Source organism: Budorcas taxicolor, chromosome X (genome assembly GCF_023091745.1).
Source record: "Budorcas taxicolor isolate Tak-1 chromosome X, Takin1.1, whole genome shotgun sequence".
NCBI classification, from domain to species: Eukaryota; Metazoa; Chordata; class Mammalia; order Artiodactyla; family Bovidae; genus Budorcas; species Budorcas taxicolor.
The window spans coordinates 20576713-20599057 of NC_068935.1; the positions used below are offsets into that span (position 1 = coordinate 20576713).

At 39.0% G+C, this 22345-nt stretch overlaps 1 non-coding gene and 1 pseudogene across 1 annotated transcript; one reads left to right on the forward strand and one right to left on the reverse strand.

The window, feature by feature from the left end:
* Positions 1 to 6701: 6701 nt before the first annotated feature.
* LOC128070168 (tigger transposable element-derived protein 1-like) lies at positions 6702 to 18520 on the reverse strand (annotated as a pseudogene).
* Positions 7838 to 7909, forward strand: TRNAS-GGA (transfer RNA serine (anticodon GGA)). Its single transcript has one exon. It is a non-coding gene; the product is annotated as a tRNA-Ser (tRNA).
* Positions 18521 to 22345: the final 3825 nt, after the last annotated feature.

The following is a 22345-nucleotide window of genomic DNA, read 5'->3' on the forward strand; positions in this document are numbered from 1 at the left end:
TTCAACTAAGAGTTAGAATACCAAAACTGAAGATCTTATATGCCGCAATGAAGAAAATATTTTAAAAAAGAAAACAAGAATGGGGCTTTAGGTCGTTATTTTTCTAACCAAAATGAAATTAGTCGTTCTATTAAAAAAAAGTAGTTGTTGTATATAAAAAAATTGCACGAATGAAAGGAATTCTATACTGACATAACTATGGTATCTATGTACTAACAGATATGGCAGAAGTTGCCAAGTTTAACTCAGTTCTTCTCCATTTATTAATTTATTTATAAAATAATTCCATTTTCAAAATAATTGTACATATCTAACCCTTCCCCCTTTTTTGTGATTTTAATCATAGATGACAGATGGAAGTAAACCTTAATATTTTTCTTGATACCATTGTTCTTGTCTCATTTGTCTTGGTAATAGCTTGTCTATTTTTATAATTATTTATTTTAATTGGAGGATAATTTCTTTACAATACTGTGGTGGTTATTGCCATACATCAACATGAATCACACATGGGTGCACATGTGGCACCCCATCCTGAAACCCCCTCCCAGCTCCCTCCCAACTCCATCTCTCTGAGTTGTCCCAGAGCACTGGCTTTGAGTGCCCAGCTTCATGCATCGAACTTGAACTGGTCATCTGTTTTATATATGGTAATATACATGTTTCAGTGCTATTCTTTCAAATCATCCCACCCTTGACTTCTCCCACATAATCCAAAAGCCTGTTTGTTACATCTGTCTCTTTTGTTGCCTTGCATATAGGATCGTTGTTACTGTCTTTCTAAATTCCATATAGATGCATTAATATATTGCACTGGTGTTTCTCTTTTTGACTTAATTCACTCTGTAAAATTGGCTCCCATTTCATCCACCTGATTAGAACTGACTCAAATGCATTCTTATTTATATTTGAGTAATATTCTATTGTGTATATGTACCATAAATTCCTCACCCATTCATCAGCCCATGGACATCTAGGTTGCTTCCATGTCCTGGCTATTATAAACAGTGCTTATGATGAACATTGGGGTACACATGTCTCTTTCAACTCTGGTTTCCTTGGTGTGCATGCCCAGCAGTGGGATTGCTGGGTCATAAGGCAGTTCTATTTCCAGTTTTTTAAGGAGTCTCCACACTGTTCTCCACAGTAGCTATACCAGTTTACGTTCCCACCAACAGTCTAAGAAGGTTTCCTTTTCTCCACACCCTCTCCAGCATTTATTGTTTGTAAACTTTTTGTTGGTGGCCATTCTGACTGGCATGACATGATACATCATTGTAGTTTTGATTTCTATTTTTGATTTTAGTTTTTATTTTTATTTTTTTTAATTTACATACTGGCTTATTTAACTGATCTTCAATTCTTTTATATCTTTACTTTTCCTATTGTGATTTTCCCTTTCCTATAGAGTGTTGCTTCATTTTTACTTAGAGAATACCATTCAATATAGAGAAGTGTATGTTTAGTATTGTTGAATTCTTTTAGTTTTTCTTTGTCTGAGAGATTCTTTATATCTTCTCCTTACTCTAAATGATAATCTTGCTAGGTAGGGTATCCTTGGTTTCAGGTTTTTCCATTTAAGGTCTTTGAATTTATTATGTCACTTCATTTTGGCCTACAAAGTTTCTGTAAGGAAATCAACTGATAGCCTTATGGGGATTCCCTTGTAACTGACTCTTTGTTTTTCTCTTGTTGCCTTTAGAATCCTCTCTTTATCTTTAAATTTTTCTGTTTTAATTATAATATGTCTTGGTGTGGATCTATTTTGATTTATATTATTTGGGACCCTCTATGTTTCCTGTACCTAAATATCTGTTTTCTTGTTTAGATTTGGGAAGCTTTCAGTTGTAATTTCTTCAAACACATTTTTTATCCCCTTCTCTCTCTTCCCCTTCCAGAACCCTTATTATGGATAGATTAGAACATTTTATATTATCCCATAGCTCTTGTATGTTGCTTTCATTTTTTTCATTTGTCTTTCTATCTGCTCTTTACATTGGGTCATTTCCATTATTCCGTATTCCAGATCACTTATTCAGCTACAAGTCTGAGTTGTAGGAGGCAAAACAGAAACACAGGAACCTCATGTCTACATTGTTCCCTGGATCCTGAGGTCCCTAGGTGGTGTGTGTGCTTTTTTTTTTTTTTCTCCTTTTCATCCCTCAGTATCTCCTTATGTTTGTTTCTCAATGTAATTTTCATGATTTTAGTTGTCCTTAGTGGAAGAAATAGGGAGAAGTATGTCTATCACATATTCCTGGAAGCAGAAGTCCCAAATTAGTTTCTGTAAATGTCAATTTTATGACCATTTCTCTCCACAGCCTCATAAATAGCTAATCCCTGACTGGTTTTCTATGGTACAGAGAAGCAGTAAAAGAGAATTTCAAAACAAAAAGCCCTATCTGAGGGTTTGATACTGGGCACATGGTGGTTGATTAGGACTCAGTGAAAAATGTAGTTTGTCAGAAAATGGAGTACTAAAGAGATTTAGTGTTGTGATGGTCCACAGGGGAGGTAGCATGCTCTGAAGAAGATGTGTGCATGTGTGGACAAATGGAGCAGAAGGAAAGAACCTTGGATATGCTACTTTATTTTCTTTTTAATTCTTAAAGAATAGTAAATGAATCAAGAATAAGCTCAGTGTGTGTTTAAGGAGCAGATATGGATGTGCAACTTTCTCACACAAAATTTACTTGCCTTATTTATAGTGTCTATCTCCCCACAAGTAGATAAGCTCCAAGAAGGTAGGATTTTTTGCCTGATTTGTTTGCTAATATATCCCTGGAGCCTAGAATGGTGTCTCTCATGTACTGGCTCTCAGCAGATATTTGTTGAATGAATGTATGAGGGAATGAATAACTTGTAGTTGGAAGACCTAGGTTCTGGTTCTGACTTTGCCACTAACTAGAGATCTTAACCAGGCCACATTCCTTTTTTTGGATTCAGTTTCTAAGTTTATGAAAGATGAAGATTACATTAAAAGATCATTTGGGTTCTTTTGTACTCTATTATTCAGTAGTTCTGTGAATATTTATATTTTTCTATAATATTCATTCATCTATTTTCTCATTAATTCATTCATCATCCCCTCTTCATTCTTCCATCTATCCATCCAATATTTCTTGAAAACTTGTGTGATGAGGACTTCAGGATATACAAGGATTTATGTCAGAGGTGAAGTAGGTAAGTAAATTATACAGAGTGTTACTATGGATAACTGTGGGGTATCATGGAATGTATAACTAACTATAAATAACCTCTAAGCTAAGGGGCTAGACAGAGCTCTGTGCTGAAACTAGGTGAGAGCAGTGGGGTTGCAGAAGTGGGTAGAGCATTACCATGAGAAAGATCAATAGATACAAAAGCTCTGAGGCAGAAAGGAGCTTTACCTGTGTAAGGGAAATAAAGAGCTGTTCATGGAGGAGTTTAGTGAGCTAAGAGCAGGGTGGGTATGAGATAAATTCAAGAAGCAGATAGGTACATGTAAATCCTTAAAAGGGTGTTAAGAGATCAGCTATGTATTTATCTTATCTTTCCTTTCACCTCCTTGAGGAAGAATAGATGGAATGGTGAACAGAGGAGGCCCCATTAATTTCCTATTAGCTTCCCTCTCTACATTTATATTTCTCTCTTGGAGACATTTTATGGAATGAGCAAGTAGTAAATAACATTTTTAGATTAGAGTCAAGAAAGTAATAATCTAGTTAAAATTATTAGACTTGCTGTGAGACTGACTTCTGTGTAGGTCACTTCTCATAAGGCCATTTGGAAGAAACTCACTTCCCAGAAGAGCCCTTAGGCTCATCAAAGTCTACCAAAAATTTGCTCAAACATTTTAAAATAAATGTTATATACTACCCAGAAGTGGCTATTAATCACATTGCACAGAAAAGTTTCTATTCAGATCATCTTTCCTCAGATTAAAAAAAAAAATTCCTTTCTTAATTATAAGAATAATAATGTAATAGTAGTTGTAATAATTAAAATTTATGGAGTGTTTACTAGTGTCAGGCACATCAGTAATGATTTTCCATACATTATTTCATTTATTATGTGCCAAGCACTATTCTAAGTGCTTTACATAACTCACTGAATCCTCACCATAACCAAAAGTTAAGAACCATTATTATACCCATTTTACAGATGAAACTAAAATCTAGAGCAGTAAGTTTGCCATTCAAGATCCCCCAGTTAGTAAGCAGGGAATTAACAATTCAAACTTAGGCAGTCTAAATCCAGGGTTTAGCCATTCAATTGTTTTGCTGTATAATGAGGTAAGCCAACATGAGCTGCCAGTGCCAAGATATTAAGGAATCAAAAACAATAGAAGCTAACAGACACCAGAATCCAGTTAGTGAATTAGGAATTGGAGAGAAGGACAAGCTGAGATATAGGGTTCAGTTACCCACTTGGGCACCAAAGTTGGTGGGGTGATCCTGAGTCAAAAGGCAACAGGAACAAACCAGAAATTGGGGTGGGGACTCCTTTATGAGTCTATAAATAAACTTCTGATTGGTTCTGATGGTTGGAACACATGTTCTCTTTGAAAGCCTGGTGTCTCCTCTCCCAGCAAACTATCCAACTTAAAGGTATCCTTTTGCATTTTTAAGGAACAGCATGGAAAATCAAGAGTGGTAGAATAGAGGGAGTATACAAAGCAAAAGAAAGGAGAGGCATAATGAAGAAGGATCTCGTCAGTTATTATTATTTGAGTGTCATCCCCTCTTTGTTAAATTCCTTGGTGGTTCAGGTGGTTAGAATCTACCTGCAATGCTGGAGACCTGGTTTTGATCCCTGGGTCAGGAAGATCCCCTGGAGGAGGGCATGACAACCCACTCCAGTATTCTTGCCTAGAGAATCCCATGGACAGAGGAGTTTAGCAGGCTACAGTCTATGGGGTTGCAAAGAGTCAGATACAACTGAGCGACTGCTTCCAAAGTGGTGCATTTGGTAAAAAAAACTGCCTGCCAATGCAGGAGACAGAAGAGGTGCAAGTTCAATCGCTATGTCAGGAAGATCCCCTGGAGAAGGGAATGGCAGCCCATTCCAGTATTCTTGCCTGGGAAATCCCAAGGACAAAGGAGGCTGGCAGGCTACAGTCTATGGGGCACAAGAGAGTTGGACATGACTTAGAGACTAAACAACAACTCTCTTTGTTGGACCATTGTACTATTTCTACTTTGTTGTAAAAACCACTTGCATGCAGTCCCAGATTCCTCAAAAGGAATTCTCTACTCATCTGCTTCCCACAAGCATCTTTAAGAGAGTAAGTGCCTTTCATCAGTGGTTAAAATGCACTCAAAACATGTCAAGGACCAGAGAAATACAAGTAATACACAGCAGGAAGGAGAGGAAACTGAAGAGCACCTAACCCACTGGGAACACAGTTAAGATCAGATATAAGGAGAAAAAGAGCCTTTGAAAAATCAAATTAGGTTGACACAAGAGCCTGTAGGAGAGCCTCCTTGTATGTGAGAAATGCATTCATTTTAGGACATCGATTTTGCATTATCTATTCAATTTTTAAAGTGTGCATTGACTTTTAAGACATTTTGAGGTAATTTTATTAGATGAAGTTGTAGAAAATAACACAGTGATATCTTAACCTGTACCTAGGTTCTCCCAGTGATAACAGCTATGTGACTTTAGAACATATCACACTAAGAAACTAATATTGCTACAACCCTATTATCATATTCAGATTTCCCCAGTTTTACTGGTCGCATGTGTGTATGTGTGTGTTTACTTCTGTGCAGTGTTGTCACATGAGCAGATTTGTGTGACCACCATCACAGCCATGATACAGAAACATTCGGTAACCACAGGGCCCTCTGTGTTGCCCTTTAAAAGCAAATTCGCAAAACCATACAATATTGTAAAGTAAATAATAATAATAAAGTAAAATAAAAACAAAAAGCAAATTCACCTCCCTATAGCATTCACTAAACCTGTCCTTAACCCCTAGCAATCACAAATTTATTCTCCATTTCTGTAAGTTTATCATTTTATCATTTTTAAAAGTTATATAGATGAAATCATACAGTATGTTAACCTTTTGTGATTGCCTTTTCCCCCACTCATCATAATTTTCTGGCGATTCATCCAAGTCATTGCTTCTATCTATCAATGGTTTGTTCCTTTTTACTGCTGAACGGTTTTCCATGGTATAGATGTAATATGGTTTGTTTAATCATTTATTGTTTGAGGACCTCTGTGATGAATCCAGTTTTTGGCAAATGTGAATAAAGCTGCTATTGCCATCTGTGTACATGTTTTTGTGTACACATGAAAGTTTTAGTTCTCTGGGATAAATGCTCAAGAGTGCAACTGCTGGGGTCATGGTAGTTGCATGTTTAATTTTATACAAAAACAAAAACTGCTCAACTTTTCTCCCAAGTGACTGTAGCATTTACATTCCCAGTGATAATATGTGAATGATCTTATTCTTCTGCATACTTTACACCATTTGGTGTTGTCACTATTTTTTATTTTAGCGTTTCTAGTAAGTGTGTAGTAATATATCATTGTGGTTTTAATTTTCATCTCTCTAGATGGTTAATGTTGCTAAATATAGGTATATTTCAGATATACTGCAGATTTGGTTCCAGACCAATATAATAAAGCAAATATGAAAATAAAGTAAATCACCTGATTTTTTGGTTTCCCAATGCATATAAAAGTTATATTTGCTGTATTGTAGTCTATTGAGTGTGCAATAGCATTATGTCTAAAACAATGTACATACCCAAAAAGACTATTGCTAAAAATTGGTAACCATCATGTGTGCCTTCAATAGTCATAGTGTTTTTTCTGGTGGAAGGTCTTGTCTCTATACTGATAGCTGCTGACTGATCAGGATGATGGTTGCTGAAGGGTGGAGTGGCTGTGGCCACCCATATTTTATTTGTCTTAAAATAAGACAACAGTGAAGATTTCCATATTGATTGACTCTTCCTTTCATGAATTATTTCTTGGTACTATGCAATACTGTTTACTAGCATGTTACCCACAGTAGTACTTCTTTCAAAATTAGAGTCAGTCCTTTCAAACTCTGCTGCTACTTTTGCCAACTTAGTTTATGTAATATTCTAAATCTGTTGTTGTCATTTCAACAGTCTTCACAATATCTTCTCTAGGAGTAGATTCTATCTCAAGAAACCACTTTCTTTGCTCATCCATAAGAAGCAACTCCTCACGCATTGAAGTTTTATCATAAAATTGCAGTTGTTCAATCACATCTTCAGGCTGCCCTTCTAATTCTAGTTCTCTTGCTCTTTCCACTACATCTGCAATGACTTCCTCCACCAAAGTCTTGAACCCTTCAAAATCATCCATGAGGGTCAGAATCAACTTTTTCCAAATGCCTGTTAATGTTGATATTTTGTCCTCTTCCCATGAATCACCAGATTCTTAATGGCATCTGGAATGGTGAGTCCTTTTCAGAATATTTTAACTTACTTTGCCTAGATGCCTCAGAAGAATCACTATCTATGGCAGCTATGGCCTTATGAAATGCATTTCTTAAATAATAAGACTTGAAAGTTGAAATGACTCCTTGATCCATGGGTTACAGAATGGATGCTGTGTTGGCAGGCTGCAAAACAATATTAATCTCATTGAACATCTCCATCAGAGCTCTTGGGTGACCTGGTACATTGTCAACAGCAGTAATATTTTGAAAGGAATATTTTTGTTCTGGGCAGTATGTCTCAACAGTGGGCTTAAAATATTTGATAAATTGTGTTGTAAACAGATGTGCTCTCATCCAGGCTTTGTTGTTCCATTTGTAGAGCATAGGCAGAGTAGATTTAGCATAATTTTTCAGAGCCCTGGGGCTTCTCTGGTGGCTCAGAGGTTAAAGTGTCTGCCTGGAATGCAGGAGGCCCGGGTTCGATCCCTGGGTTGGGAAGATCCCCTGGAGAAGGAAATGACAACCCACCCCAGTACTCTTGCCTGGAGAATCCCATGAAGGGAGGAGCCTGGTAGGCTACCGTCCATGGGGTCGCAAAGAGTCAGACATGACTGAGCCGCTTCACTTCACTTTGAGAACCCTAGGATTTTCGGAATGGTGAATGAGCATTGGCTTTTCAACTTTAAGTCTCCATCTGCATTAACCCCTAACAGGCCTGTCCTTTGAAGCTTTGAAGCCAGGATTGACTTCTCTCAACTGTGAAAATCTAGGTGGCATCCTCTTCCAATACTAGACCGCTTCATCTACATGAAAAACCTGTTGTTCATTGTAGCCATATTCATAATTTTTTTAGCTACATCTTCTGGATAGATGTACTACAGCTTCTACATCAGCACTTGCTGCTTCTCCTTGAACTTTTATGTTATGGAAACACCTTTCCTCAAACCTCATGAATCAACTTCTGCTAGCTACAAACTTTTCTTCTGCAGCTTCCTCACCTCTTTCAGCCTTCACAGATTTGACGAGAGTTAATGATATTAAGGGGCTTCCTATGTGGCTCAGTGGTAAAGAATCTGCCTGCTAATGCAGGATATGCAGGAGACATGGGTTTGATCCTTGGGTTGGGAAGATCCCCTGAGAGAAGGAAATGACAACCCACGCCAGTATTCTTGCCTGGAAAATTCCATGGGCAGAGGAACCTGGCAGGCTACAGCCCATGCGATCTTGAAGAGTTGGACATGACTGAGCACAATAACAACAAATTTTATATCAGGTAGAATGATTTCTCCTACTTTACACTTCTTTGTCAAGGTTGTTTTAGCAATACTGGGGCTTATGCCTTTCCATAGTAATTTTAGAATAATCTTATCTATGTCTCAGATGAACTTGCTATGATTTTGATAATAATTGGTTAACTCCAAGTTAATTTGGGGAAAATCTTTACTATGTTGAGTCTTCTAATCCATGAACATGGTATCTTTCCATTTAGTAGATTTTCTTTGAGTTTTCATCAATGTTTTGTAAATTTTTGTATGCAAATCAGATACATATATTTTAAAGTGTATACCTTAGTAATTCATTTTCACTGGAGCAATGGTAAATGACATTGTGTTTTAATTTTAGTTTCTATGTTTTCATTGTTAAGCATAGAAAATGTGATGGACTTTTCTACATTGCTCTTGTATTCAACAAACTTGCTGATATTTATTCACTTTTATTCTTCTCATAGTCGAACCTGGTTTCCACGATTGCTATTACTTAGGAGGGAGAGGGATTGCTTCAGACAGATGCACTTACAGCACTACAATATGAAAGTTGACATGAGGGGAGGAGGGATGCAATTTAACTAGGTGGGCTATAAGGACTCCCAAAGTACAGGGATATAAGGGCCCTTTGGCAAAGGGGTATACAAATTACACTCCCTCAAAACATACTTGTGAAACTGAGTTCTTGATGACCTAAGTGGTCCTTAAGGGGCTGTATATGACCTAAGAGAACATAAAATGCTGTTTTTAATATATAATAGTTAAGGAAAAATGCTGAAATTATAGAAATGTATTTTATTTATTAAAAAAATAAAAACAAAAAAATAAATAAAACATATGAGATAATTTTCAAAAAAATGTTTTACAAAATAAAGCTCAAATCACATTCTAGGTTCTTTAATAGAGATAAATGCAATGGAATTGTTCATCCTGAATAATTCATTTCTCAAATATATGATGTGCTCAAATATATGAAGTGACTTCCCTGGTGGCTCAGATGGTAAAGTGTCTGCCTACAATGTGGGAGACCTGGATTGGATCCCTGGGTTGGGAAGATCCCCTGGAGAAGGAAATGGCAACCCACTCCAGTACTTCTGCCTGGAAATTTTCATGGATGGTGGAGCCTGGTAGGCTTCAGTCCATGGGGTCGCAAAGAGTCGGACACAACTGAGTGACTTCACTTTCACTTTCATGATGTGCTTAAATTCACAGATGCACATGTTCATACACACACATACACACACACACACACACGCATCTGTGAAATCCCTCCACATTGCAAAGAGTGAATTGATCTGCATTAACTTTAACATGAGGGACTTAATACCAACAGTTTTAGAAGGATCATTTATTTTTAAGCTAGCCAGTATTGAATCCCAGTGGTAATAAATGATTCTAACTATTTCATCAGTTTGGGTCAAAAGTCCTATCTCTATCGTGTATTAAAAGATATATACTGGGGAAACAGCCACAACAATCGGGAAAAAGCTAGTTAAACATGAACCAGCAAGATAGGAAGTATGTCAAAGTAGGATCTGATAATTATATGTTGCAATATCTTTAGGGACTGGGGCTTGTAGGACATCTTCTTTAAATTTAGATAGTGGCTTTAAATTCTTTGCACATCTTTCTTCCGAAATAATTTAAATGTTGTTTGCACAGGGTTGATATTGGCAGTGCCCTGTGCATATTTCATATATCTCTTTATTGACTCTTGGTTTTCTCCTTAGGTAGCAAAGGAAGTACTTCTTTCTCTAAACACATCTGTAGTTCTGTTATTGCCTTTACCACCCCACTCCCAACAAATCAGACTTGATCTGTTAAATTTTACTGGGCTAGATCTCATTCCCAGCAACAATTTTAAGCAACAATGGGCAAGAAGATACTTGTTTGCAATAGTTTCTCTCTATCATTTCCTCTCTAGTTCTTTTATGCAGTCTTCTACTGCCCGTGGCTGTTCTTATACCATTACAAAGTAGGCAGCTAGCCAAGTGACAGTATTTCAGAAATAATGGAGTGTTTTTCCCAACTTATATGATACCACTCTCCTAGGTTTTCCCTTACCCGATGGAGTGTTTTTTCTGTTACTTTATTGGCCTCCTTTTTCTCTGTCTTCTAAAATTGGGGTTCCCCAGCATTTATTTTTGTCATGGCTTTTCTTTTCTATGTATATTCATTAAGTTCGAATCTCATTTAGTTTTACGGCTTCTATATTGCCTCTGTGCTGATGACTCCCAAAGTTCTATCTCCTTAGTAGTTCAGACACCCATCTCCAGTTGGTTTCTTGTAGGGCAGAAAGTGAAGAGGAACTAAAAAACCTCTTGATGAAAGTGAAAGAGGAGAGTGAAAAAGTTGGCTTAAATCTCAACATTCAGAAAACGAAGATCATGGCATCCGGTCCCATCACTTCATGGGAAATAGATGGGGAAACAGTGGAAACAGTGTCAGACTTTATTTTTTGGGCTCCAAAATCACTGCAGATGGTGATTGCACCCATGAAATTAAAAGATGCTTACTCCTTGGAAGAAAAGGTATGACCAACCTAGATAGTATATTCAAAAGCAGAGACATTACTTTGCCGACTAAGGTCCGTCTAGTCAAGGCTATGGTTTTTCCTGTGGTCATGTATGGATGTGAGAGGTGGACTGTGAAGAAGGCAGAGCACTGAAGAATTGATGCTCTTGAACTGTGGTGTTGGAGAAGACGCTTGAGAGTCCCTTGGACTGCAAGGAGATCCAACCAGTCCATTCTAAAGGAGATCAGCCCTGGGATTTCTTTGGAAGGAATGATGCTAAAGCTGAAACTCTATTACTTTGGCCACCTGATGCAAAGAGCTGACTCACTGGAAAAGAACCTGATGTTGGGAGGGATTGGGGGCAGGAGAAGGAGATGACAGAGGATGAGATGGCTGGATGGCATCACTGACTCGATGGACGTGAGTCTGAGTGAACTCCGGGAGTTGGTGATGGACAGGGAGGCCTGGCATGCTGCGATTCATGGGGTCGCAAAGAGTTGGACATGACTGAGCGACTGAACTGAACTGAATTGAATGAGTATAACAAATATGTGCTCAAAACATAATTCGATTTATTCTGTCCCCTAGTTCCCTCCTCTGCCCTGGTCAAACCTATCTGTTCATTACATAGTGTTTTTCATCTGAATGGTAGTACAATTCACCCAAATGTTTAACCGTAAAACACAAGAATCATCTTTGATTTCTCATTTGCTCTCAAACTCACATTCAATTCATCATCAAATGCTCTCAGTTTTACCTCTAAAAGTATATACTACATATACCTAAGTTTCTCAATCTTCCCTGTTAGCACTCTAGTTAGTAATCATCATTGCTCAACTGAATTATTATAATAGTTTCTTTAATACTTTTTGTCCTCCTCTACAACCAGCCCCAGGACTACTGTTTTCCAAATGTTAATAAATCCCCTTCTTAAAGTCATTTGGTGGCTACATGAAGTACCTCTCTGGTCTCAACTTGAGTGACACTACATAGAATGCAGTGGTTTACTAAGTTCTAGTGGAATTGTTTTTTTCTCCAAACCACTTCATCCCAAAAGTCATCCCATAGGTGCTCCTTGACCCTTATCTTATCTAAATAGTTCCCTCATCCACCAAGTCAACCTATCCCATCATCCTGTTTTATTTTCTTCTTTGTAGTAATGACTATCTGAAAGTACTTGACTGTATTTTCAGTTCAGTTCAGTCGCTCAGTCATGTCCAACTCTTTGTGACCCCATGGACTATAGCAAGACAGGCTTCCCTGTCCATCACCAACTCTTGGGGCTTACTCAAACTCATTTACATCAAGTCAGTGATGCCATACAACCATCTCATCCTCTGTCACCCCCTTCTCCTCCTGCCTTCAATCTTTCCCAGCATCAGGGTCTTTTCGAATGAGTCAGTTCTTCTCATCAGGTGGCCAAAGTATTGGAGTTTCAGCTTCAGCATCAGTCCTTCCAATGAACACTCAGGGCTGATTTCCTTTAGGATTGAGTGGTTTGATCTCCTTGCTGTCCAAGGGGCTCTCAGGAGTCTTCACCAACACCACAGTTCAAAAGCATCAATTTGGCACTCAGCTTACTTTATGGTCCAACTCTCACATCCCTACATGACTACTGGAAACCATAGCTTTGACTAGATGAACCTTTGTTGGCAAAGTGATGTCTCTTCTTTTTAATATGCTGTCTAGGTTTCTCAGGAGGTGGCTAAGATGGTCTGGTATTCCCATCTCTTTAAGAATTTTCCACAATTTATTGTGAGCCACACAGTCAAAGGCTTTAGCATAGTCAATGAAGCAGAAGTAGATGTTTTTTCTGGAATTCTCTTGCTTTTTCTATGATCCAACAGATGTTGGCAATTTGATCTCTGGTTCCTCTGCCTTTTCTAAATCCAGTTTGAACATCTGAAAGTTCTCAGTTTTCATACTATTGAAGCCTAGCTTGGAGAATTTTGAGCATTACTTTGCTAGTGTGTGAGATGAGTCCAATTATGCAATAGCTTGAATATGACTAGTTTTGGCTAAAAAATTCACTTCCAAAATGGATGTGATATAATGGATGGCAAACTTAAACACATAGTTTTGAATGGGGAGCTTTTCTTGACCTGCAATTTAACTACTTGGAGACTACATCCATGGTCATGACCAATCATGTCTGAACTGATTGCAGCAAAGGCTAGTAAAGGTAATATATATTTTTACCAGTAGCATCACTTTTTCAAATGAAGTTGTCTGTAGAACCCCAATGAATCAAAGAGATAAAAATAGAATCACCTGGTAAAGCAGAGGAAGAATTGATGTTTTTGAGTTGTGGTGTTGGAGAAGAGTCTTGAGAGTCCCTTGGCCAGCAAGAAGATCCAACCAGTCCATCCTAAATGAAATCAGTCCTGAATATTCATTGGAAGGAGTGATGTTGAAGCTGAAACTCCAATAATTTTGCCGCCTGATGGAAAGAACTGACTCATTGGAAAATACCCTGATTCTGGAAAAGATTGAAAGCAGGAGGAGAAGGGGATGACAGAGGATGAGATGGTTGGTTGGCATCATAGACTCAATGGAACTGAGTTTGAGTAAGCTCTGGGATTTGGTGATGGACAGGGAAACCTGGTGTGCTGCAGGCCATGGGGTCACAGAGAGTCGGACACAACTGAGCTACTGAACTGAACTGAACTGACTGAGGTTGGTATACTGAGCCTACTCAGTCGGTCTTTAACCCTGAAGCTTCTCTAGAGGGCCCTAACCCCCACCATGTGATCCTGTGGCTCTACACCATGAATAGCTTGAAACATTGGTTTAGACATTTAATAGAGTACAATATAAGGTAACAAGACTAAGCCCTATTCCTCTAGCTTAAGGCCATTTTAAATATATATTTAGCAGTATTAATGGAAATCAGAGACCCTGTACAAATTGACCCTATTCAGTTCATGACCAGAGAATATGTCCTATTTAGCAGATAGTAGGCCAGGACATGGTTCAGTTTGCTAGGATCAGGACTTGTGGCACTGAAGTCAAAGATTAAATCTGAGCACCCAGTGCAATGCTGGGGAAATTACCCTTAAGATTAATGGATGATTCCAAACTGCTAGTAGTTGAAGAGGAGTTCAGCTGAGATCACTGAATGATTATTTTCATAGAAAAGATGTTCATGTTTCTCTTGTTTCTTTATAAGTCATTGGTATTGTTACAAACTGTGACATTCTGTAGTGTTGGGAAATAAAACCTTGTGGGAGTGGACAGCTCAGGAGACATGCTTGATCTGAGTCCTTACCATCAGTAATCAAACCCAGATACTGTTTTGCCTGAAGGATCATTTCCTTATAATAGTGAGTGGTTCTGTGACCAACAGGTAACTTGGCAAGAGTTTATCAGTATTCTTTTGGTAATCAATTCAAAAAATAAGATCACTTCACTAAGATTATTTCCAGGAACTAGAATGATATCAATAGCAAAGGCCATTTGGAGAGAATGGAAATGTCAATATAGCTATCATCTATCTATGGCCCAATTAAGCTGGCACTTTAATCAAAAGAGAAAGTCAATTTCAATATCTGTCTTACTAGATAAAGACAGCTGCTTTTTAAAAAGCAGTTTTAAGCTGCTTAAAACCAGTTTAAATGATCAGAGATCCTGGGTGTGTATGTGCAGACCCAACCAAAGAAGACCCATAGATACTCTCTCCCATTTTAGGCCAGAAACTGACCTAAAGAGCACAGTTCAACTGTGTTTCTTCTTGGGAGAAAGGGTAATTTTTTAGCCTCTCTCAAAACCTTCCAGGTCTTACATGTATCCAAGCCTCAATGTGATGTGACAGACTGAGGACTGTACTATGGCTTATCTAGGTCCTAAATCCTTTTGTTTTCAATTCACAGGACACTTTTCTTGGGTTTCTACTGATGACCTGGGTGGTTTAGATGGTAAAGAATCTGCCTGCAATGCGGAAGACCCAGGTTTGATCCTTGGTTCAGGAAGATCCCCTGGAGAAGGGAATGGCAACCCACTCTAGTATTCTTGCCTGGAAAACCCCATGGACAGAGGAGCCTGGAGGGCGGCAGTCCATGGGGTCACACAGAGTCGGACACGACTGAAGCGACTTCACTTTCACTTTTCACTTTCATGCATTGTAGAAGGAAATGGCAACCCATTCCAGTGTTCTTGCCTGGAGAATCCCAGGGATGGGGGGGCCTGGTGGGCTGCCGTCTCTGGGATCGCACAGAGTCAGCCACGACTGAAGCGACTTAGCAGCAGCAGCAAAACCTTCCAGGTCTTACATGTATACAAGCCTCAATGTGATGTGACAGACTGAGGACTGTACTATGGTTTATCTAGGTCCTAAATCCTTTTGTTATCAATTCACAGGACACTTTTCTTCGGTTCCTAGTGATGACCTGGGTGGTTTAGATGGTAAAGAATCTGCCTGCAATGTGGGAGACCCAGGTTTGATCCTTGGTTTGGGAAGATCCCCTGGAGAAGGGAATGGCAACCCACTCTAGTACTCTTGCCTGGAGAATCCCATGGACGGAGGAGACTGTTGGGCTGCAGTCCATGGGGTCACAAAGAGTCGGACTAGCTTGAGTGACTAACACTTTCACTTTCAGTAATGACAACATAAACTTTCAGATTGGTACATCAATCAATTCTCCATAAACAGGATTGGGTTAGAAATAGGATCAACCTATTTACCAAAATGCACCTAAAGAATGAAGGTTCAATGTAACTGTGCCCTTTCCCACCACTCCTGCCACCATACACAGATGCCCAGAAGGAGGGACAGTAGTGTGGCCAGCCAGTGCTGCCGTCGTCTAGGCGTCCTGGCAAGCTTGAGAACAGGGCTCCCAGTGTCTTTAGAAGAGTAGATCACAATTGAACTTGAACTTTCAGCCCTTTTTTTTAAACATTTCTATTTCTGAAATAAGTTTCTGCCAACAGGCTCTTAAACCTTCTGATTTCATTCTAATCAAAATTCTTGATTTTGTGGGGTTTTTTTCCCAAATAACTTTTGTGCTAAGTCGCTTGGTCATATCCGACTCTTTTGCGACCCCACAGACTATAGCCCACCAGGCTCTTCTGTCCATGGGATTTCCCAGGCAAGAATACTGGGGTGGGTTGCCATGCCCTCCTCCAGAGATCTTCAGAGAGTTGTTCTTCCAGGGATTGAACCCAAGTCTCCTGCATTGGCAGGCAGATTCTTCACCACTGAGCCACCTAGGAATCCCAGTAACAACTTCATTGATGCACAACTCACACACCATAAAATATGCCCCTTTAAAGCATACAGTGATTTTAATATATGCACAGAGTTGTGCAACCATCACCACTATCTAATTTCAGAACATTTTCACCTCCCCTAAAAGAAACCCCATACTTGTTCACAGTGACTCCCCTTTCCCCAGCCCCAACTACTGTCTCTATAGATTTGCCTACTCTACAAATTATTATTTTGTGAACTGCATTATATTTTCCAAAGGTGTTTTCCTAAATGTTAGAATAATATCCAGTTTTCTTTCAAAGCGTGCATACAATAAGTAGATTCTAAGAGTTTGTTTCACTGTAGAAAGAGCCCAATCATGATTGTTTCATGCTATTATTTTTTTACCTAGTCCTCTTCAATTTACCTACTGCTTGTCTTATCTGAGAGGCATTATAGATGGCTAAGAGACTGGTATTTGGAGACCTGTGTTTTCATCTCTGCTCTGTCAGTTATGAGCTCTGAGATAGTGGGGCAAGTTATTTACTTCTCTGTACCTCAGTTTCCCCTTGTATAAAATGAGAATAGTAATAGTACTTGTGTTGTATCAGTTCAGTTCAGTTCAGTTGCCTCAGTCATGTCCAACTCTTTGTGACCCCGTGGACTGCAGCACTCCAGGCTTCCCTTGAATGAAAAAACAAGGCATAGTGCCCGACGTATATAAAGTGCTTTCTTAATGATAGCTTTTATTATATATAAGTTACAGAATATGACCGAAGTTGGATTGTTACAAACATGCAGTCTTGACAGATTCTGAATGAGTTAGTTCAGCTGTGACAATAACATTGAAGATATTGACATACAAAGCTAATATTTTAGTTTCTTGTATATTACTATGTCATTATTATCTCTTATCCCAAATTCACATTAATAACTTTCCTAAAGATCTGAAATCCCTGTATCTTTTCTTCCCAAATTCAACTAAGGTCTCCTAAGCCAGTGGGGACTCCACAAAGAGTAACACAAACCAGTGATCTAGCCAGTTGATTTGCATTCACTAAAGTCTTAACTGACATTTTCAAATGGGTTTCAGGGTATCACATCCAAGAAGAAAAAAAGCCTCTCGGTTGCAGGTCTTAGGTTTTTCAGCTCATGGGAGAATTTGAGAAAACATTTTACATTTTAGCTTGGTTTTCACCAAGTCCTAGAGAACATCAAGTTTTCCCTGAAAGAGAGCTATTTTGCCTTGAGGACTGTCTTCACTGTGTCATGGGATATGTATTCACTTTTCACCATTAGAATCCAGTAATAGGAATGGTAAGGACATAAGGAAGCTATTTCTTCAAAACAGTTGGTTTATGTATTCTAAAACTCTCTGTAAAAAAAGAATAGGAAGGCCTTGGAGACGAGACTTCACCCCCTTCAGAAAATGACACCACATGGAATGCTGAATACATCTTTCTCTCTGCATGAGATGATATTAGTGGCCTAGAAATAGAACTTGGTAAAATGAAGCTCACAGTCATAAATAGACAACTGAAGGTTTGGAAGTGCAGGGAGGGGATTTAATCAGGAAACCGTTCTTTTAATTTTAACAGTTTTTCATAGCAAAGCCACCAAGGAGCTTAGAAAGAGAACTAATTAAAACAGAGGGACAGAGGGTAAAATGATGATTCTTATACCAAGGATGCTGCAATGCAAGAAAAATGCTTTGGCATATTTCCTTCTCAAGAAATCGTGGACCTGCTTATGTGAGCCACATCCCAGGTCAACCGTACATGGTAGCATGCTTTGTTAGAATGTGTATTCCAATTAGAACGGTGCTGCCTAGAATTGGACCATGAGGGTGGCAAGCAGAGGAAGACAGCATTTAATAGACTGTCTGAGGAGCTGTGCCTGCTGTTAATTTGGCGGCTTTGAAATGGCACATGGATCTGGGTTTATTGTGAAATTTGCAGATGACTGAACCAGAGTATTGGCCAAAATTTGGCACTGGCAGCCTGCAACAATTCAGCAGCCTCATTTGGTAGTTAAGAGCACAGGCTCTGGAAGTAAATCTGCCTGGGTTTTACTTTTTCTGTCCTTCTTTGCTTACCTCCCTCCTGTAAGTGTTTAGTAAGTGCTAAGTAACATATAGGCACCATGCTACGTGGAGATACAATGTGGAGCAATACTAGATATGGCTCTTGTCCCTTTAAAGTTTCGCATCTAGGATGGGAAACACGTGTACACCCGTGGTGGATTCATATTGATGTATGGCAAAACCAGCACAATATTGTAAAGTAATTAGCCTCCAATTAAAATAAGTAAATTTAAATTTAAAAAAATTAATAAAGTTTCGCATCTAGTTAGGGAATGAACAACAGCAAAAAAAAAAAAAATTGTAGGAATTACTCTGGAAGAAACATACAAGGTTTAGTGATGTGGTGAACAGGGAGTGTATAATCAGGCAGTGTGGTAAATTTTACTATCTAAACTGTGTCAATTTGCCCTTTCTTAACCTAAAATTGATCTCATCTATAAACCAGGGATAACAATGGTTTGTTGTCTATTCACTCAGTCGTGTCCAACTCTTGCAACCCCATGGACTGTAGCCTGCTAGTCTCCTCTGTCCGTGGAATTCTCCAGGCAAGAATACTGGAGTGGATTGCCATTTCCTTCTCCAGGGGATTGTCCCAACCCAGGGATTGAACCGATGTCTCCTGCACTGGCAGGAAGATTCTGTACTACAGAGCCACAGAGGAAGCCCAGGGATAACAGTAGAACTTTCTTTATGGGGTTTTTGTGAACATTAAAAGAAATAATATGTGGTCCCTGCTTCAGGTCACTTCTTGGCCATAACAACCATTGTTATGGCTGTTCTATTATAAACAAGGACTGCTGCTGCTGCTTCTGCTGCTGCTGAGTCGCTTCAGTCGTGTCCAACTCTGTGCGAACCCATAGGCGGCAGCCCACCAGGCTCCCCCGTCCCTGGCATAGTGACACTAAACCGTCTCTTCTCCGAACCAACATTCTAAGTCCTTTGGTCATTCTTCCCCTAAAATGCTTTCTTGATCTCTTGCTGTTTTGGTTCTTTTTTCCAGACATTGAGACTGGTGTTTGGAATAATCTCATAAACTAGCACTGGGAGAGTACTCAACTGAGGTTCTGAGAGATGGTTGCTAGTGGAAAAGTTGAAGTGCAAGCATATTGGCAAGGCATGGGGGAGGGGCTAAGGCAGAATAGCTAGCAATATATTAGGTGTTCAGTATTTCCACTAGTCTTCTTTCAGTGTCCCTCATTTGATCAGTGGACATTTTCCTTCTCAAGTTCAATCGAGATTATCTCTCCATACTGGAACCTGTTTATGTAGGAGCTGCTACATTTAATTACAGTGATGTAACCCAGGTGGTGCAGCAGTAAAGAATCTGCCTGCCAATACAGGAGACGTGGGTTTGATCCCTGGGTTGGAAAGAGATTTCCTGGAGAAGGAAATGGCACCTCACTTCAGTATTCTTGTCTGGAAAATTCCATAAACAGAGGATCCTGCTGGGCTACAGTCCATAGAGTCACAAAGAGTTGGACACAACTGAGTACACACACACATAAATGACTAAATTGGCCTTTAATGTGGGTTTCAACTGGCTGACCCCACCTCAGCCCCTACCCTGATGTTGGCTTTTGGTGCCAAATGACCCTGGAGGGGGTATAGATTTACTATGTGATATTTGTTATCTTCAATATTTTTGTCCTGTTGGAAAACCTGATAAGCTCACTTCTATGTCTTTATTCCAAGTTGGAAGGAATAGTCAGTAAAACAGAAAACAGAATAATCATGGCAATGGGAGAGAAATGACAAGGCAGCAATACATGGAAATGAAGAAAGTAACTGGAAGTTTGTAGTCAACAGCAATCTATCTATGTATTAAATGCTTTAGAAGCCACATCATGATGTTGGCAGGCTTTGGTTTCTTCCTCAGTTAAATAAAGCTAAAACCAATTACTTCACAGGATTGTGGGGAGGCTTAAATGAGTTAATAACTGAATGGTGCTTGAAGCAATTCTTTTCATAGTGTAAGCACACATTGAGAAAGTGTCACTATCTTAGTGTGAGAATGTATTTGCTTATTAAAATCTCTGAGCTAGATCAAGAGAGGTGGTAAAGTCTACTGTACAGGGTGCTGACTAGACCTCAGTTAGACTCTTGTGTCCAGTTCTTGGTGCCATGTGGACACATTTTATTTGTACCACTGGGTATTTTTTTAACTATGAATTAAGCTTCATGTTTGTTCAGATTTAACCATTTTTTAAAGTGATAAATATAAATAACATAAAATTTACCATTTTAACTATTTTTAAGTATATACTTCAGTGCTTCCCTTGTGGCTCAGCTGGTAAAGAATTTTCCTGCAATGCGGGAGACCTGGGTTTGATCCCTGGGTTGGGAAGATCCCCTGGAGAAGGGAAAGGCTACCCACTCCAGTATTCTGGCCTGGAGAATTCCATGGACTGTATAGTCCATGGGGTTGCAAAGAGTTGGACATGACTGAGTGACTTTCACTTTCACTTTTCAGTGACATTAAGGATATTCACATTGTTGGGCAACCATCACCACCATCCATCTCCAAAGTTTTCTCATCCTCCAAAAGTGAAACTCTGTACCCATCAAAAAATAACTCTACATTCCCCATTCCCTACAGCCCCTGGCAACAATCATTCTGCTATCTGTATCTATGGATTTGATTACTCTGCTACTGCTGCTGTTTAGTTGCTAAGTCATGTCCAACTCTTTACAACCCCATGAACTGTAGACCACCAGGCTCCTCTGTCCATGGGCTTTCCCAGGCAAGAATACTGGAGAGGGTTGCCATTTCCTGACCCAGGATCAAACAAGCGTTTCCTTCATTGTCAGGTGGGTTCTTTACTGCTGAGCCACCAGGGAAGCCCTTGATTACTCTAGGTACCTCATGTAAGTGATATAATAAAATACTTGTCCTTTTGTGTCTGGTATATTTCACTTAGTTTAATGTTTTCAAAGTTCATCCATGTTGTAGCATCTGTTAGTATTTCTTTCCTTGTTAAGTCTGATTAATATTCCATTGCTTGGATATACCACATTTTATTTATCTACTCAACTCTTGATGAACATTTGGGTTGTTTCCACCTTTTGGATATTGTAAATAATGTTCCCGTGAACATGGGTGTACAAATATTTCTTTGAATCCCTGCTTTGAATTCTTTTGAGTATATACCTAGAGGTGGAATTGCTGGATCATATTGTAATTCTGTGCTAAATTTTTGAGGAGCTGCTGTACAGTTTACACAGTGGCTGTACTATTTTATACCCTTACCAGAAATGCATAGTATTCCAATTTCTTTCCACTGAGTAGTCTTGGGGCTTTCAAATTAGTTGCCAACACATAAAAGTCAGGAGATTTCACATCTGTCAACACACCTTTCCTTTATGTCAAAGGCTAGGGAGAGGAGGTATTATTTGCTTTAATTTCAGATTGAGAGTCTAGGTACCAAAGATAAGGAGTAGAGGTTCTAGGGACATCAGTCTGGACTCAATCTGAAACCCCTGTGACATAATGGACTACTTTGGAAAATAAAGAGTTCCCAGTCATCTCTTGGCACCTTATCTGTCAGAGGTGTGGTAGAGGAAATTGGTGATCTGAGTGAAAGTTTGAAATTGAAGCCCTCTTTGGACTTATCTGCATCAAATATTCCACCATATTGAATACTACAATTACACAACAGGAGTTATTTCCATGAATGCCTTAAAACATCATGACTTTACAATCACCATGCACCTAACCATAAGATATTTTGTATTTTAATATCTGCTATAGTCTTCAACCCCCAATAATGAATCTATCTGTAAAGGAAGAGTTTTTGCATGTTAGGATCTGGGATCAGAGGAATACTTTGCCTGCCTTACCCCATTACTTATTTTGTCTATATAAGTTCTGGTTGCAGGAGCTTTTATG